The 18,225-nt window shown below is 39.6% G+C and overlaps 1 protein-coding gene across 3 annotated transcripts in view; it reads right to left on the bottom strand.

Annotated features, from left to right (window-relative positions):
- The window catches only part of bcas3 (BCAS3 microtubule associated cell migration factor), a 376,831-nt gene that overhangs the window by 55,317 nt on the left and 303,289 nt on the right, over nucleotides 1–18,225 (bottom strand). The window lies entirely within an intron of this gene.

Raw genomic sequence — 18,225 nt, 5'->3', positions numbered from 1 at the left:
GTGGCAGCGCGTGTGTGTGTAGAAAGAATTGAACAATTGTGCAAGTACCGTAATCCATCAAAAACGCCGCGTTCCCTCTCGTTGTTGCGTATTGTGGCGTAACTCGCCAAGTGCTGCCTCTCACTCTTTGTAAAGTTGTGTTTGCCACCGATCATCCATTGTTCCCATGCCGTTTGCAACTTTACTTTGAACGCCCGGTTGATGCCAATGTCCAGCGGTTGGAGTTCTTTAGTCAAGCCTCCGGGAATAACGGCAAGCTCAGAGTTCATTTGCTTGACTTGTTTTTTTCACCGCTGCTGTGAGATGGGCACGGATGCCAAAAGCATAACCGGTGGCTTTAAGTTTGAACTGAGCTTCGTAGGCGTGTCTTTTTGTCGAATTTATTTTCAGGGGTTCTTAGAAACCAAAACCGGAGTTGTTTTGCAACAATGCACATTGCCACACTCTATACAAGTGATGGTACTGGCTTGAGGCGTCCACTTACACACCCACCCTTCACCATTGGCGGACTAGCTTGCCTGTCCTCTCTCTCCCTCTCTCTCGCTCTCCATATATGTATATATACACGCCCACCCTTCCCTGATTGGCCGATTCTTTCCCGCATGCCTGGCCACAGTCACTTCCGCCTTTTCTCTATAAAACAGCGTGTCGGCTGTCAGTCAGATTTTGGAACTCAGCGCATATAAAGGACGTTCCGCACCATAAGGCGTCCTGTCCATTTTGGAGAAAATTTAAGACTTTTAATGGCGCCTTATAGTCGTGAAAATACGGTACTTTCTTACATTTATCATTATGATCGAGTACATCAAACCATGGCTCCCTGATCAAACAATTTGCTATAAATACACAACTATATGACTAATGGAACTGGCCAGGACAAGAATCATGGTACCCTTGTTTAAGATTTTGTTGAGGCAGAAAAATGAAGTCAGCTGTTGTGATATTCGCTCGACAAATAAAGTTTAATTGTATAAAGGTTGTATTAACTGTGGCTGAGAACATGAAAGGCAACACCTCATCTATATGTGTTAATTATATTTTGTTTATCAATGAAGAATATTATGCTGGTCATCATATGAAGAGAAACGGGTACACCAATGAGTACTCGTGTATTAGTGGCAGAGCCCAACGAGGGAAATTCCCATGGTAGCTCATGTTTACCCAGTGCTATTTCTGCACACTACCAGATAAACAAAGTTTGCCCTGTCACACCCTTTCTTTGCAATTTCTCAAGTCTCTCGGCTCCCCATCTTTTATTTCCTTCCCACGTGGAGTCTTGCAGGGTTATGAGAAGAACTAAGAAAGAGATGAAATGAGTTTGATAAAGTAAAGTGATGTTGTGCGTCATGACTCAATACGTTTTAAATCACATTTCCTAGTTAGGCTTGCTTCTCTGCCCATGTGAATATAGTTCTGTGTCCAATCGTGTTTGAGAACATACTATATCATAAAAAGACTAAAATATAGTGAAGTGTTAAAAAAAGTGTCTGTTCACTTACTGACCAAGACATGGAAACTTTTCAGGGTCATGATATTGTTGTTTTTTGGTTTCAGTAATTGTGAATAACCATAAAACAATTCTCATGTAGGTGCTTAACAAGATTGCTTTGTGCCAAAAAGAAACTAAAGTGCACATCCCACCACCACCTTAACCCCACCACCACCCAAAAAAACCCCAAAACACAATAAATGGAAGCCCACAATGGCATTGTAACAATTACTGACGATGTACATCCACATGTTAGGTAAAATTTTTACAATGTAAATATATCCAATATTCTCCATTGCTCTAAAAACAGACAAACAAACCAAAAAAAAAACAGTCAGTTTTGTAAAATGTTGAAAAACAAACTTTGTGCTCCTCTTTGCCTTCTATGGAGTTGTTACCACAGCTTAGTAACGCTAACTGCTTCACAAGCAAAATGTAACATAAACAACAAAAAATATATACAGTACGTCTTGTGACCAATATGCCACTTTATTGTAATGAAAATGTAATTGGGACTTGATTCTCTCCTTCATTGTTGCCCTTTCCTCTCTTTGTATTCTCAACCAAGAAAGATACAGTAGCTACAGCAGCCAGGGCAATCCAATTTCATCTGACCCCTTTGTCCATGTTCCATGTTCAGCTGTACTAAATTCTTTTGAAAATGTGTCCTTGGCGCTTTTGGAGGATGTAGTTCGCCAAACGAAGCCATCTGGCTCCCCTTGCGACTCTATTCCCCCACGCTTCTTTCAGGAGGTTCTCCCGAGTGTTGGCGCATTGGTCTTGGATATCATCAACAGCAGCCTTTCTTCTGGTGTAGTTCCCCAACAGTTTAAACATGCTGTGGTCCAACCCTTGATCAAGAAACCTGGTCTTGATCCAGATGTGCTGTCAAGTTACAGGCCCATTTCCAAATTGCCTTTCATTTCCAAAATTCTGGAAAAAGTGGTGCACATGCAGTTGAAACTTTTCTTGGATGAACATAACATCTTGGAGGTCTTCCAGTCAGGTTTCAAGACGATGCATAGCACGGAGTCAGCCCTGTTACGCGTTTCTAATGACATCCTCCTGGCAAATGACTCTGGAGACCACGTGTGTCTGGTTTTATTGGACTTAACTGCAGCATTTGATACAGTGGATCACAGTATTCTGCTGACTCGTTTGCAGCACTTTGTGGGCATTGGCGGCAGTGCTATTGAGGGGTTTAGGTCCTATCTAGCTGACAGGACCTTTTGTGTCAGCCTTGGCTGCTCTGAGTCACGCACTGCTCCCCTGTCATGTGGTGTTCCACAGGGCTCAATTCTGGGGCCTCTGCTGTTCTCGCTGTATCTGCTCCCATTGGGTTCCATCTTAAGGAAACATGGTAGTCCCTTCCACTGCTATGCAGATGACTGCCAGATCTATGTCCCTCTGAGCAAGTAAGACGCCTTCTCATTAAGGCCACTCCTATCCTGTCTGGAAGAAATCAAAACCTGGATGGCACAAAATGTCTTGAAAATCAACGAAAAGAAGACAGAGGTGATATTGTTTGGTCCCAGTGGCCCTTGTACATTCCATCCTGTAGACTTGGGCCCCCTGTCTCCTTATCTGAAATCAACGGTCTCAAACTTGGGCCTTAAACTGGACAGTGATTTCAAACTCGATCGGCAGATTGGTGCCGTTGTTAAATCCAGCTTCTTTCACCTTAGGCAGCTGGCCAAAATAAAACCTCTCCTCTCACATGAACACTTTGAGACAGTAATTCATGCCTTTGTCACATCCCGGCTCGATTACTGCAATGCCCTTTACTTTGGAGTCAGCCAGTTCTCCATTAAGCGCCTTCAGCTGGTCCAGAATGCCGCTGCTCGCCTCTTGACTGGTACTCGTAAGAGGGAGCATATAACTCCTACTCTCATCCCTTCACTGGCTCCCCATTCATTTTAGAGTTATTTTCAAGATCCTCCTCTTTGTTTTCAAATCTCTGAATAATCTCGCGCCACCTTACCTCTCTGAGCTCATCCGCCCCTACACACCTGCCCGGCGCCTCAGGTCTGTGGACCAGTCTTTGTTAGAAGTACCAAGAACTAAACTGAGGCTCAGAGGGGATCGAGCCTTTTCTGTTGCTGGTCCCTCTCTCTGAAATACCTCCCACTGAACATTCGGCAAGCCTCCTCGCTGCCCATCTTCAAAGCCCTCCTCAAAACTCACTTGTATTCTTTGGCGTTCGACTCAGCATGAGTTAGATTTGTTCTTGATTTTACTGTTTGGTGCTTTCTATTTCTACCGCCTTTATTACCGATTTGTCTTACTGTTTATTGTACATAGATAATAATATGCTATACTATATATATATATATATATATATATATATATATATATATATATAGTAATATAATATTACTGTTTATTGTGCATGTTAAATAGCTCCATGTACAGCACTTTGTATGCAGCGATGGTTGTTTGAAAGTGCTCTATAAAAACTTGACTTGACTTGACTTGACTTGGGGGTCTCCTGCCAGTGGGACATGCCTGGAACACCTCACCAGGGAGGCATCCAGGAGGCATCCTAATTAGATGCCCGAGCCACCTCATCTGGCTCCTCTCGAGTATAAGATACAATTCATATATTTTGAATCCAATACCTATACAATACAAAAAAAATATTCCAATGAAGTTGGGAAGTCTTCTAAAATAATACAGTGTTTTGCAAATCATTGTCAACCTATAGTAAATAATAAACTACAAATAAAATATATTTATTGGCCAACCTGGTGAACGTCATTGTTTTTTCTATCAATTTGAATTTGGAAAACATTCCAAAAAAGCTGCGACTGGGGCAAAAAAATGGGAAAGTTGAGTAATGCTCAAAAATACTCGTTTAGAACATTCCACAGGTAAACAGGTTAACCAGAAACTGCTGAGTGTCATGCTTCTGTATAAAAAGAGGATCCCCAAAAGGCTCGGTTGTACACAATCATGCTAGGGTGAGGGTCACCACATTGTGAACCACTGCGTTAGCAAATACTCCAGTAAGGAATTTAGGGATTTGATTATTTACGCTCCATAATATCATCATCAAATTCAGTGAATCTTGAGAAATCTCTGCACATAAGCAGCAAGGCGAAAACAAACATTGAATGCCAATGACCTTCAATCCCACAGGTGGTATTGCATTAAAATCAGATATCAGTTTTGGATGTTATTGTCCTGTGAGCTAAGGAACAATTGCAAGCGTGAAGTAAACTTGGCCAACCATCTTTTGAGTCATACTTAGGGTTAAAACTATTTCAAGCATACATTGGATCACATTGTCACACAGCTGAGGAACAGTGATAGTATGGGGGGGTGTTCAGTATCCATGGCACGGGTAACTTGTACATCTGTAAAGGGACCATTCATACTGAAAGGAAACACACACTGCACACATGAACAAGCACATTATTTTTTAAATGAATGCAATTTCATGTGAAGACATACTTTCAAGGACCAAAATAAAAACAACTGATTAAAAATGCCACCAGATTGTGGTTGTCTAGCGTATTTCAACAAGTCCAATTATAACATTGACTGTATCACAACATTGAAATGTGATGCCGTTTTTTATTCCATGAGGGATAAAGTTTTTAGTACAGAACATGAAACTGGACGATTAGGAGTGCTATTGGCTTATTTTTTTTTTCCTTCAGGGAACCAGATGCCATTGATACTTCCCCTATTAATGTTCATACACACTAATAGAATGAAGGAAAATGAATGTGTAGTGGTCTGTTGCTTTTTAAAATGCTGCTCCTGCGATCTCATGCCAGATAAGTGGAAGGCAATGGATGGATGCATGGATGGAGGGATGGAGGAATGGATACTGTTTCTTTTCAGGGTGATCTTCATATAGCTTCTATCAGTACTCCATTGCCTATTTGCAAAATGTGTGAAAAATAAAAAAATGTGGAAAAATATACATGATCCTTTATTAATGTTAATGTGCCGTATTTTATTCCGCTATAAAAATGTGATTAAATAGAGGATTGTATCACTGCTGACATATTTACCACCTGTTTAGAATCAGTACTCAGTTTTGAGTTTCATAAAATGTGGATCTGAACAAAGGAGTGAATGAAGAATCAGACAGCCGTTGTGTAGAACCAGAAGAGAAAAATCTCAGGAGGGATATAAAAGGCAACCAGTCTTGAGAGGGATGGTGAGGAAGGAAGGAAAAGGGAAGAAAAGATGAGACGACAGTGTTCTTTACATATTGGGTGAGTGTCTGAAGGCTTTTGTAATGTTTTACACAGACTGGTTTTCCAAGGTCCAGATGCAGCTGCCTGTCCATCTGTTTTCACATTCAGTTTGAGCCTCATATGAGTTTTTTTGCAACCACAGGGCAAATTATTACCAGAGTGGAACAGATTATCCATGGGAAAAAAATGCAACAAAAAGTAAAAATAAAAGCATGGCTGAAGAGATTCCGACGAAGATGAAAGGCATGGATTCACGCCTCCTCCCAGCCATCCTGGCCCTTCTCCTTCGTGAAGGCACCATGATCATCCATTCACCAACAATAATCCCTTTTTCATATTGTTCTGTTTATTTGGGTGATGAGGACTGTCCCAGCTATCATTATTAGATTCCCAGTCAAGTGAAGGGCTCGTTGATTGGGAACATTGATCAGGTTATGAGCTTTGCACTGATAGTCAAACAATAATTTATAAAACTAGTCGAAAATTTTAGAATTAATTTTAAAAGCCATTTTATGCTGAGTTGTTGATTTTTACTCCCCATGTTGAAAATCCATCCTTCTATCCATTTTCTAAACCGCTTATCCTCACAACTGTCGCGGGCATGCTGGAAGCCTCTCCCAGCTGTCTTTGGGCAGTAAGGGGTGGACACCCTGAAATGGTAAACAGCCAATCGCAGATGTTGAAAAGATACAATAAAACTAATTCAGTTGAGTTACACAGCTTTTAGGTCACAATCGTCACAATGGTAAAACAGATATTGAAAAGATTAAACTTTTTTTTTAAATCTCAAAAACCTGGCATTTAAGCAGACGTGTCTATTCGTTTAATGTCCTCTGTTAAAATAGCAACATTTTGCATGTTGGGTCTCTAGTCCGTGTAATCACATCCATTTTGTTCTATTTTGGAGTAACCTGCAATGTTATGAAGTGATATTTTTCCAGTCATGTCACACTCATCTGGTAATTTGATAAGATGTACGGTGGTACCTCTACTTACGAAATTAATTGGTTCTGGAAGAAATTTCTTAACTGGAAAATGTTGAAAGTAGAGATGCGTTTACCATGTAGATGCCCTAATTCGTTCCAAGACCCCCCTCCAAAATTCAGACATAAATGTTTCCAAAAGCATAAAAATGCATCTAAATAGGTATGTAACAAATACATGTTACAATTAGATTATTGTGCATAGTGAAAAAAAAAACAAAGAATAAAGAATAAAAAGGATGGTAATTTAACGGCCAAGTGTGAAGTAAAGTTGGCCAACCATGTTTTTGAGTAATATCAATGGCTGAACAATTATAAGCATATTTCGTTTTTTTTTTAAAGGCAACCATTCCATATTCTTTGTTCCTTTTGAGACGTTTCATAACTTGAAAATTTCGTATGAAGAGACGTTCGTAAGTAGAGGGACCACTGTATATTGGAAGAAATTTATTCCAGAAAGTATAAGACAAATGATACCAGTTATTTGACATACTTTCTAGGAGAATATAAATCAATGCCTTTACAGTCACAAATATGTCCATAATGTGATAAACCTTTTGACATATCACTCCAATTTTATGATCCAGTAAACTAAAAAGACATTTACATGAAGCTTGGGACATTGAATCATTGCTTTTATATTTGAGTTTAATCTCAAATGTATTAACCTGTTTTGACATGCGTGTATCAGTCAGTCTAATTTCAGTGAGAGAATAACTACCGGTATAGTGTCGGTCTTCTCCATAAAACATGCTGAGGTTTCAGTGGACATTGGCACATACTATACTGTATATTAGCTGTAAAATCTGCCATTTAAATACTTGTACCAGGTCGCAACATGAAAGTAGCAACCCACAAAACTCTCAAAAAACATGTCTTTCCGGTGTTGTTAAAATGGACATAATGTGACTGAAGACTGAATGACACCCGGTGGATATAAACTGAGACTTCAGAGGGAAGTGTAAAAAAAGTGAAGCGTTACATGATTAATGTGTACATGTAAACATGCTAGGAATATTGCAAAACTATTCCCGGCAAGTTCTCAAATTCAATGCTTTGAAAATTTGTGGTGAATCATTTCAAGGTGCTTATTTTCGCATATGCACATGCCTGTGCCTGTGAAGACAACCTGCCTTTTTCAGACAAACCTGCTTGTCTCTGATCCACTGGTTAAAGGAAACTTTGATTCTCTCCTCTTTCATCTCAAACAGCTTCAAACAACAAAGCGTGTGACGGAAAAGTGGTGAGCACTGCACGACTGTCCGTGTTTTATGTTATGTGTTGTGTTTATTATTTTACTTTATGTTAACTGTTTTGTAAAGCGCTTTGTTGCAGCTGCCGCTGTTGTGAAAGCGCTATATAAATTAGCATGTATTGTATTGTATTTCCTCTTTAGATCGCATTTCACATGTGGACTCTTAACTCAAGAGAAAACAACAGTGATATCATGTCATGAAAGTAGGACATTTAAGTTGAAAGATGCACAGGTGATATCCTAATCTCAAAATATTCAAAGTTAACAACAATGTATAAATGCCATATTTTCCCATTATAATGTGTGCCTAAAAGCATTCAACTTTCTCAAAAGCCGAAGTGCACCTTATAATACGATGCGCGTTCTGTATAGATCAATATTCTGGTTTCTTGGGCATAGTATTTAAATGTTCTGGAAAGCGCTTTGCTAGAGCTGCAGCCGGTGGTGAAAGCTCTATAAAATATAGCTGTATTGTATTTCCTTTAGGGTAGCTCAATCTCAATCAATCTCGTGGATGCATAATACAACAACAAGAACTATTGTGGCTTCTATACGATGCACCTTGAAATGCGGTGCGTCCTATTTATGAAAAGTTTAAAAATAGGCCATTCGTTAAAGGTGTGCCTTATCGTCGAAGCGCCTTATAGTGCGGAAAATATGATAAAACTTGCTGCACAACCTTCGCTGAAAAGTCACAATATTTGGCTTAGCGCAAGAGCAACACCTCTCTTCTAGTGTCTTTCTTTTTAAAATTGATGAAATTAACATATTCAGTGTTAAATCTGTTATTCTCAACATCAGACTCTGTGAGTCTCTCTGAGTAGGTTTACATAACCACACCACTCATTTACCTTGTCTTATCAGTCAATGACCCACGCCAAAGCCACTGTCATACACAGTGCTTCAGTTTCGACACAAATGCAATATGAAATATCAAAGCATGGTCACTGGGGTAAACTCACACTGACAAAAAGTACACATGATAACGTGTCCATAATCTCTGCTGCACCCACACACAACACACTGGCTCTGACCACACGCGCCTGGCATTGATCAAAGGGAGGAACTGCGATAAACAGTACAGCCAAATAGTGGAACAAGGAAGTGGGGAGTGACGGAGGTTGGGAAAGAAGGTGGATAGGGTTGCCTCACTTCAGTAATATGACGGTGCGGCCACAGTCATATTTGTACGAAGCAACACTGAGACAGACACTTTGTGTTTTCAAACATCCTGGTGGCCGCTTTTTGTTAGCCTAAAATTGTATTCATTGACCCTTTCAGGGACAGTGGTTACTACAGTGTACCACGTATCATGTTATCAGGTTACAGGTTATCATTGTTGGTGCAAGAAAGGGTTGAATGTGTTTTGGTTGAGTCAGTGCAGGACTTTTCTCCATGCAAATAATATTCAGCAAAATCACTGACTGTGAGGGAATACAATCTTTTATAATTAATGTATTTTTTTATGGGGATCTAAAATAAAACCCGCCAAATTTTACACACTTAACAGATAAGGTGAAAATTCTGACATTTCCAAATTGTCATAAACGGTGAAAACAAAAATGGCTCTGCACCACCACCTAGAGTGGAAAAAAAAAATATTTAAAATAGTTCACATGTTCACCTGCCGGATATTCCATACAGGTGTTTGATGGGGATTCCTCAACTTTTTCAATCCAGTTTTTCAACCTGTCCGAACTTTTTTGGAATGTGTTGCAGCCACAAAATTCTAAGTTTATTATTTGCTAAACACAATAAAATCAATATCATTTAGAACCTGAAATGGTTTGTCTTTGTGGTGTTTTCAATGAAATGCAGGTTGAACATGATTTGTAAACCATCACTTTCTTTTATGGTTTATGTTTTAACACAATGCACCGACTTCATTGGAACTGGTTTTGTGTATTTATTCTTACTAGCAAAGTAGATATTTTTTATTTAGGATCATATACACTGTTGATTTTGCAAGGTCATGTTAAAAAAAAGTCTGTGTCACAAATTCAATTTAGACATCAAACAAAGTGGGTGCTTATGACCTTGTTTAGTCCCCTTTCCTTTCTCCATGAAAGAATCAAAAAGGGAATCTATAACGATTTGAATTGTTAAACAGAATCAATAATGGAATTGGAATTGTAAAAGTCAATTTCACCTCGAGTGTTCCATGAACACGCGTTTTATGTGCGTGGGAGTGTTGAACAAATTCCTATTCGCCACAACTTGGATGACACAAACTACATTTATTCCTAATAAGGACCTGATAAATGTTCTTAAAGGCAATGATGGGCCAAATAGGAGTTAATATGTCCCATCCGGCAGAGTTTATCAGTCCATAAAACACTGCCTTGTCCATTCAGCATGTGACAACCCAAAAGGCCAAAGTGAAAGAATCAATTAGCATAAACAGATTAGTCTACTGTGTGCATGAAGTGCTTTTTCCATTACGAACTTTCGTGTCATACATTCCAATATTCCAATACGACTGTAGATCAAATAACTTGGGGGCGGAGGGACTGTTGAAGTTGTTGCAATAGTTGGATTGTGCCACCAATCAATGGTTTCATATTCTCAGAAATTTTCACAGTATTTGGTCCTTGAGTAAGCAATATTATGAGCAATTTATGTATTCATCTCCAGTGTATATATTGAGTATTGCTTGTGCAAGACAGATGAAGGAAGAACAGCATCCAATGTGAGTGTTCATGACTGAGCACAGTACACGACACATTTCCTGGGGACTAATGCTGACCAAAACATGCCTGAAAGGTGTATACTGCACATCCTCTCAAAACCCAAAAAAGCACCCGCACACACATACACACGCACCCACACACACACATGCACAAATACACTCGCACGTCCTCACACACAAGCACACTCCCACACTCGTACTCTATGTCTGAAGAGGTTAGCAGGTCTACAAAGTGTCAAAGTGGAGCCAGTGTTTGTGTCTGTGTGTGTGTGTGTGTGTCTGTGTGTGTGCGTGTGTGTGTGTGTGTGTGTGTGAGCATGTTTGTCTGTGTGTGTGTGTCTGGTGGTTGATCTCTTAGCGCAGTGTTTTTTCGAGCCAAGGCACATTTTTTTTCATTGAAAAAATCCTGCGGCACACCACTACGTGAAAGTGAAAAATGCTTATTTTAATAATAAAGTGTCATTATTTTAAGCGTTTTTTTTAACATTGAAAATTAACGCAATATTATAACAAATTGAATAGGAATCAAGTCAAGTCAAGTCAACTGTATTTATAGAGCACTTGCCATCACCATCGCTGCATACAAAGTGCTGTACATGTAGCAATTTAACATATACAATAAACAGTAAGACAAATCGGTAATAAAGGCGGTAGAAAGCACCAAACAGTAAAATCAAGAACAAATCTAAGTCATGCTGAGTCGAACGCCAAAGAATACAAGTCAGTTTTGAGGAGGGCTTTGAAGATGGGCAGCGAGGAGGCTTGCCGAATGTTCAGTGGGAGGTAACTCAGAGAGAGGGACCAGCAACAGAAAAGGCTCGATCCCCTCTGAGCCTCAGTTTAGTTCTTGGTACTTCTAATAATGTCTGGTCCGCAGAGATCAAATCAACATCAATCCATTCGTTCATCTAGTGGCGATTGTCGGCCGGAACCAGTTATTGCGGTTAAAGGTCCACCCGACCCTAGTTGACGGACCGTGCACATTTACCGCCACACATTAAAAGACATGTTTTGTAAGCTCTGCGTAGCCATTTTTGTAAGAAGACAAGAGTACCGAGAACCTATCGTACAAGGCAAGACGACGGCGGGCAGTATTTCGGCGAAGTTTAGCCACTTATGGGCTTGATCCCACGAGGATTGTGTGTGTTTTATGTTAAATCAATTGTCTTCATGGTTTTGTCTTTTATTTGGTACGTAATGCCAATTGGTTGTATGTTTCATGTTCGTGGGACCAGTTCTCACGGGTTGCCAAGAATAAAACCCTGTATTTTCATCATGGACTTCGTGTCCTCACTCATGCTGCATCCTGAGGGCGCTACAAATCATGTGTGTCAACTTGCATGATCCTTGCGAAAAAATGCACTGAAATGTCAAATTGTGATGTGTAATAAATGACGTTGAGATTTTTGAATAATTTTGTTACCTATAAAAGTAATAATGAGAGAGGTGCGATTAAACATTTTTTGTGGTTTCACTGTCCTAACAGCCCTCTGAGGGAAGACATAACTCAAAAGTGGCCGGTGACAAAAATTAGTTTGACCCCCCTGCTTTAACCCCGGCTTATTAAGTGAACTTGTAATGAGGATGACGAAAAGTACCCTTGTTCCGTTATACGAAATCTTTTTCTCTGCTCTTGCCTTGTAACAAGATTCACGACAACGAAAACAAGCCTTCCGCAGAAGTCCAATCCAACCTCAGCATGCCACAGTGACCTCTGCTGCTTCGTTCTGAAATGGCAACAGTAACCACCACACCGGTTTACACACGCGCAGTAGTCCAGGAAGTATTTGTTATTGTTAGTTTCAGACAACAGCACGAACGTTGCGTTGCTAAAATGGCTACGAAACGGACCTTTGAAGACCAAGGAGTTAAGAAAAGTATTCACCCTTGAAGACAGGATAAAAGTAATAAAAATTAAATATGGAGGAAGCAAAGTAAAAGACAATATGCAAGAAATTGATGTAAGTGAAAGTGAATGCTGGTCGTTTTTTTTTGTTACAGTAAAAATCCCCCTGTTGTGAAAAAGTTCTTGCTGCAAACATGTTTTCGTTGTAGAGTACTTTTACTGTATATAGTGTGAGGTAAAACATGAAATATTTCAAACTCTCAGGTGGGAGATCACTGGCTTTGATTGACATTTGTAATCTCATTTCAGTATTAACGGCGCATTCACAGATGTTCAATATATTACTGTCATGTTTTAGTTACATTTGGAACACGTTAACCCCAACACTGAGAATCACATCAAGGGGAAAAAATAGTCTGGAAATCCAGGAACAAAATATGATTCATTATAAAATCAACATTGTATTTAACAAAATATGATTCATTATAAAATCAACGTTGTATTTTCTCAGTGATTAATACAGTGGAACTTTGTTATTCGCAGGATAACAGAGAGAACTGACTGGTCCGCAAATAGCAAAAATCTGTGATTCATGATTTATTTTTATTTTTTTTAATTACCATATTTTCTGGAGTATAAGTCACAGTTTGTTTCATAGTTTGGCTGGGGGTGCGACTTATACTCTGGAGCGACTTATGTGTGAAATGGTTAACACATTGTACACATCACATGTTATTTTCACATTAAACTGCAAGAGGGTGCTCTCGGCCTGTGTTGATACTTTCTCCGTTGGCGGTAACTGAGAAAAACAACTGACGATGACTCTGACATAAGCGACATCGAAGAAGAAGCGCTGCATCTTCTCCCTCCGGAGTTGGCATAGTTGTTTCAAAGTGACACCGAGCATGAAGATTTTATTTGATTTCATGATTTGGAGTGACACTGATGGTTTGGTAAGCTTGTTAGCATGTTCTTTATGCTATAGTTCTCTGAATAACTCTTAATATGTTACTTGAACATACCAGGCACATTCATAGTTCATTGTTTAAGTGTCATGTAACGTTAGCATATTGTACACTTATTCAGCCTGTTGTTCTCTAGTTTTATTTTTATTTGCCTTTCAAAATGACATGTGCTTAGTGTTGGAGTTCATCAAATACATTTCCCCCAAAAATGCGACTTATACTCCAGTGCAACTTATATATGTTTTTTGTTCTTCTTCATTATGCATCTTATGGGTGGTGGGATTTATAGTCCTGAAAATACGGTCCTTAATTTATTTTAACTAGGAATATATTATTTAAAAATGATAGACCACAAATAAGTATTCTGCATGAAAACATGGACTCCCCCCGCACCCGCCCCGCCATGTTCCCCACCTCCTGAAACAAAAATTTCTTTGTTAAACCTACAAAAAAAGAAACCCACATGTCTCGAGCCGTGAGGGGTTCACTATGATGTTTGAACATGCAACTACTGGACATCTGCAGCTAAACAAAGGTTAGCTGCATTTTCATCCATGCAGCCCTTGAATAATGTGTGAACGCAAAGAATAATCCAGGATGACCAATCACATAGGTAATCCAAATGTGAAGTGAGAAAATGATAGCGTTTCATTCTGCAATGGCACAAGCATTCACTCTTTCTTCCTGTTCGAGACGAGATTTACTATGAGCAAGCTATTTCTAACCTATGGTGTGCGTGTGTGTCTGTTTGAGTGAGTGCATGCTGGAGGTGAGGTTTGGGGCAGAGGCCATTAAAGCTCTGTTAAAACACTTCGGGTCCTGTTGGCTGCTGTTAGAGCAAAAGGACAATGAAAAAAAGGGAGAGACCGAGATTGTGAAGGAGTGACTGGATACTCAGTGGTTATTCTGGCCCACCCCTGCATTCCACTGGCAGCTTGTCAATACTATGAGCATGGAGGTGTAAGATGAGTCAACAACCTAATTCTAACATCAAACTTTCATGCGCAGCAGAGGGAAAGTGCACCTGCACTGAAGAGATGGGACGAGAGAGCTTTGCTGTTAATGCTTTCTCCATCACCTGACCTTCACTCCTCCAAATCTTAAAAAAAAAAAAAAAACCTTTTAAAGAGCTGACCCCTTTTACACTCTCTTGCACACGTACAGTGCAATCAAAAACATGCAAACACACAACAGTGACACTTTTAAAGTTCTGACCTGTGGCTGAATTGCATTTTTAGTATTTTTTAGCAAGATATAATTGGGACTCCCTCTTACTCTCTCGCACAAAATCTAGTCCAAGCAGAAAGTGCCAACCACTTTATTTATTAAATATCGCCAGAGAGAAAATGCGGCACAGATGACCTAAGAGACAGTTTTAAAAGGGTGGTTGGCGATGGCTTTCTGTCATGTCTCTAAGTGCGCAACAGCATACAGTTCGACACTAAGCCTTTTCCTTGGAATCTATCTAATCTAAGTGGCACAATGTCTTCAAGAAAATTGAAAAGTTTCCGGTATTATGGGCATGAGAGTTTCCACCGATCCGATCAGCTTTCGATGTAGTGTTTTATACTGTATCTTGGATTGACCAAACATTTTGCATATTTTGTTAATTTTGTGGATGGATCCGTCAGTGGCGGCCCGGTGGACCAGTGTTTAGCGCATCAACCTCACAGTGCAGAGGTGTAGGGTTCGATTCCGGCTCCGGCCTCCCTGTGTGGAGTTTGCATGTTCTCCCCGGGCCTGCAAGGGTTTTCTCCAGGTACATGCGTGGCAGGTGAATAGAACACTCTAAATTGTTCCTAAGTGTGAGTGTGAGCACGGATAGTTGCTCGTCTCTGTGTGCCCTGCGATTGGCTGGCAACCAGTTCATACTGTACCCCACCTATTGAAGACAGCTGGGATAGACTCCAGCACCCCCTGCGACCCTTGTGAGGATAAAACGGATCGTAAAATGGATGGATGGATTGGATCCATCAGTTGCGACATGACAGCAACAGTGTCTCCTACCTAAACGTTTATCTGTCGAACAGATGGAACTTAGCAGCCACTAATAGATTTTGGTGCTACCTCTGGAACCAATGTAAAGTGTTAACTTTCTTATTGTTAAATCTGCTAATTAACATCAAAACGATCAATGTTTCAGTTAGGAATCTATCATTGGCATCAGAAGTATGGACAGCTCAATCAGTATCAATCCCGCCAAACGACTCCAAGTAGGTGATCGCACCTACTTGGAGTAGGACTTGGACTGTTTGGTCACAGCACACTTGCGGCTCTTTTTGTTGTCTTTCTGTGTATTTTCGCTCGGAAACACTGCACCAAAGTTAAGTGTGTCAAGGCTGACAGGAAGCGAACCAAAGCTGAAGCATTGCATTTTCTGCAATAGTACAGTTTTAATGTAGCCTAATTTAGCTTTGTGGTTATAAAAAATGAAACAAAACAAAACAAAAACAAAAAAGATAAATGAAACTGCTAATTCCCATATTTACCAATAATGTGCAAATTCAATGTCAGTACCACTTCACTTGATACTGCCATCATGTTCTTCTGTGAAGTCATTTTGAAAAGGTTCCAACTCAAGTTTTACTGCCGTCGTACTTTCATGAATGCATGTCTTGAAAGCAGGGTACTATCTTGATTGGCCCCAAAAATCCTTTTTTTTGTAAAGTGTAGTGGCATCCCATTGGCTAAGAGGAACTTCTACCTTATGTATCTATGTGTGTAGATGGATAAATAGATATGTGTCGATGCAGCATCCTTGTCATTCGCCCCTCGGGTCATGAGGTGTTCCGATTGTTTTATGTAAATGTGAATCACGCAGAAAAAGTGTTCACCAGTCGGGCAATCGCTCACAATGTTGATGCTTGCCTTGGACATTTTCAAAGGATTGTTAAAAGCCGACAAAAGCAAACGTCCTTGGATCGGTTCTGAGAGAGAACATGAACTAAGGAGATCAAAAAACGATGAGAACACAGTTCAAAGTTAAATGACCATCATTTTAATTTGTGACTCTATTCTGTTTTTTACATTTTGCACAACTCACATTTATTGTGCAATAATCGAATTGTCAAAACATAAGACAAGCCATCGGCCCACATGATGACCTCTTGTCCACCGTCATTAAGTGGAAACTGAGGTGGTACGGACACGTCACCAGATCCTCAGGCCTTGCAAAGACTATCCTGCAAGGCACCATACAAGGTGGCAGAAGAAGAGGGAGGCAAAAGAAAAGATGGGAAGATAACATCATAGAATGGACTTGAAACTCAATGAGGCAATGAGAGCTGCCGAAGACAGAAAAGAATGGAGAGAGCTGGTCAGCAGATCGTCTGTGGTAATTGTAATCTAATTGTAACATGTATTTGTTAGATATTTTGATGCATTTTTATGCTTTAGGAAACATCTATGTCTGAATTCTTTTGGGGAGGGGGCTTTTGAACGAATTAGGGCATTTACATGTAAAACACATCTCTCCTTACAAAATCTTCTAGTTAATAATAGAGGTGTCAAATTATCGCATTAATTGCGAATAATTAATTACAGTCATATTTAGTGCATTATGTTTTTTAATCACGTTCATCTATTTTCTCTAAACTTTATTGTTTCTGTGGGTGGGTTGCCTTTTTATAATATCCTTTTTTTGTGTGTTGGCTTCCTGTATTCAACTTGTTGGGGGTGGGAAACAATGGTCAGTCACAACCTGAGGGCGGGCATTGAATGGCTGTCATGATGTTTGGGCTTCTTTAGCATAAGTTGATTGGCTCCCATTGGAGTTGGGGAGGGCCAGCTAAGCAGCCGTGAGAAGACGAGAGGTGAAAATGGAGGAAAATGTGAGAGTTCTCGGCCGAATGAATGGAAAATTTACACTCCAAAAACGCCCTAACGGCACTATTGCTAAAGGTAGTGTTTTGCCTAATTTGTAAGAAGGAGTTTGCTTACCACCGAAGCAGTTCAAGTTTAGCCTCCCACATCAATGCAAAGCACCCAGTCGCGAGTGCAGCCACAGCTAACGTTGGCACTGAAAGGGTTAGTGTTTTTTGATATATTAACCTTAGCACTTTTTATGGACCTGTTGTTCTATTTTATTTTTATTTTGTAATTATTTGGAGATTAACAAAAAAACCAAAACAAAACACCAAAACATTGATATTCCGCCTGGTGATCAAAACTAAAGGTTGCAGGTGTGACTCTCAAATACAACATATCGTAAATGGCTAGGAATGCATCTGTTCAAGTCTGTTTGAAAAGAATAAAGGACTTTATAATGCCACTTTTTTGGTCGATGTCAATTTTTTGATCTGCCTCAATGTAATGAATTTAAAAGGAAAATAGTGTTTTTCTCAGCAGCATTTAGATGAAATTAAAATGTAGATTAATTAGATAAATTAATTACAGGTCATAGTTTATTAATCTCACTTTTTTTAAGATCCTGACATCACTCGTTCATAAATTTCTTCCAGAACCACTTAGTTTCGCAAGTAGAAGTACCACTGTATTATAATGCGTTACGTGCTGTATGCAGTCACTGCAATAAAATAAATGCTACATCTTTATTCCATTGGTAATCTGTTCTAATAATTTTTCTGAGCGACTGTTTGGATTTGGGGTTCTATTTTGAGTCATGCTGTGGCTTAAGTGAACAGCATGACATCATATTTAACCGTGTCTTTTGTTATCCTTTTCATAGTCACCTTAAATAATTGGTATTTTAAGTGAGTGTGAAGGCCATCCACAAGAAGTGTATTTGCATATTAGTCCAGTCAAATTCAACCGTACAAAGGTAACCA

This window comes from Hippocampus zosterae, chromosome 10 (assembly GCF_025434085.1).
Source record: "Hippocampus zosterae strain Florida chromosome 10, ASM2543408v3, whole genome shotgun sequence".
Taxonomy (NCBI): domain Eukaryota; kingdom Metazoa; phylum Chordata; class Actinopteri; order Syngnathiformes; family Syngnathidae; genus Hippocampus; species Hippocampus zosterae.
The sequence above is the reverse complement of the archived record's forward strand: the minus strand, read 5'-3'. Positions and strand labels throughout refer to the sequence as shown.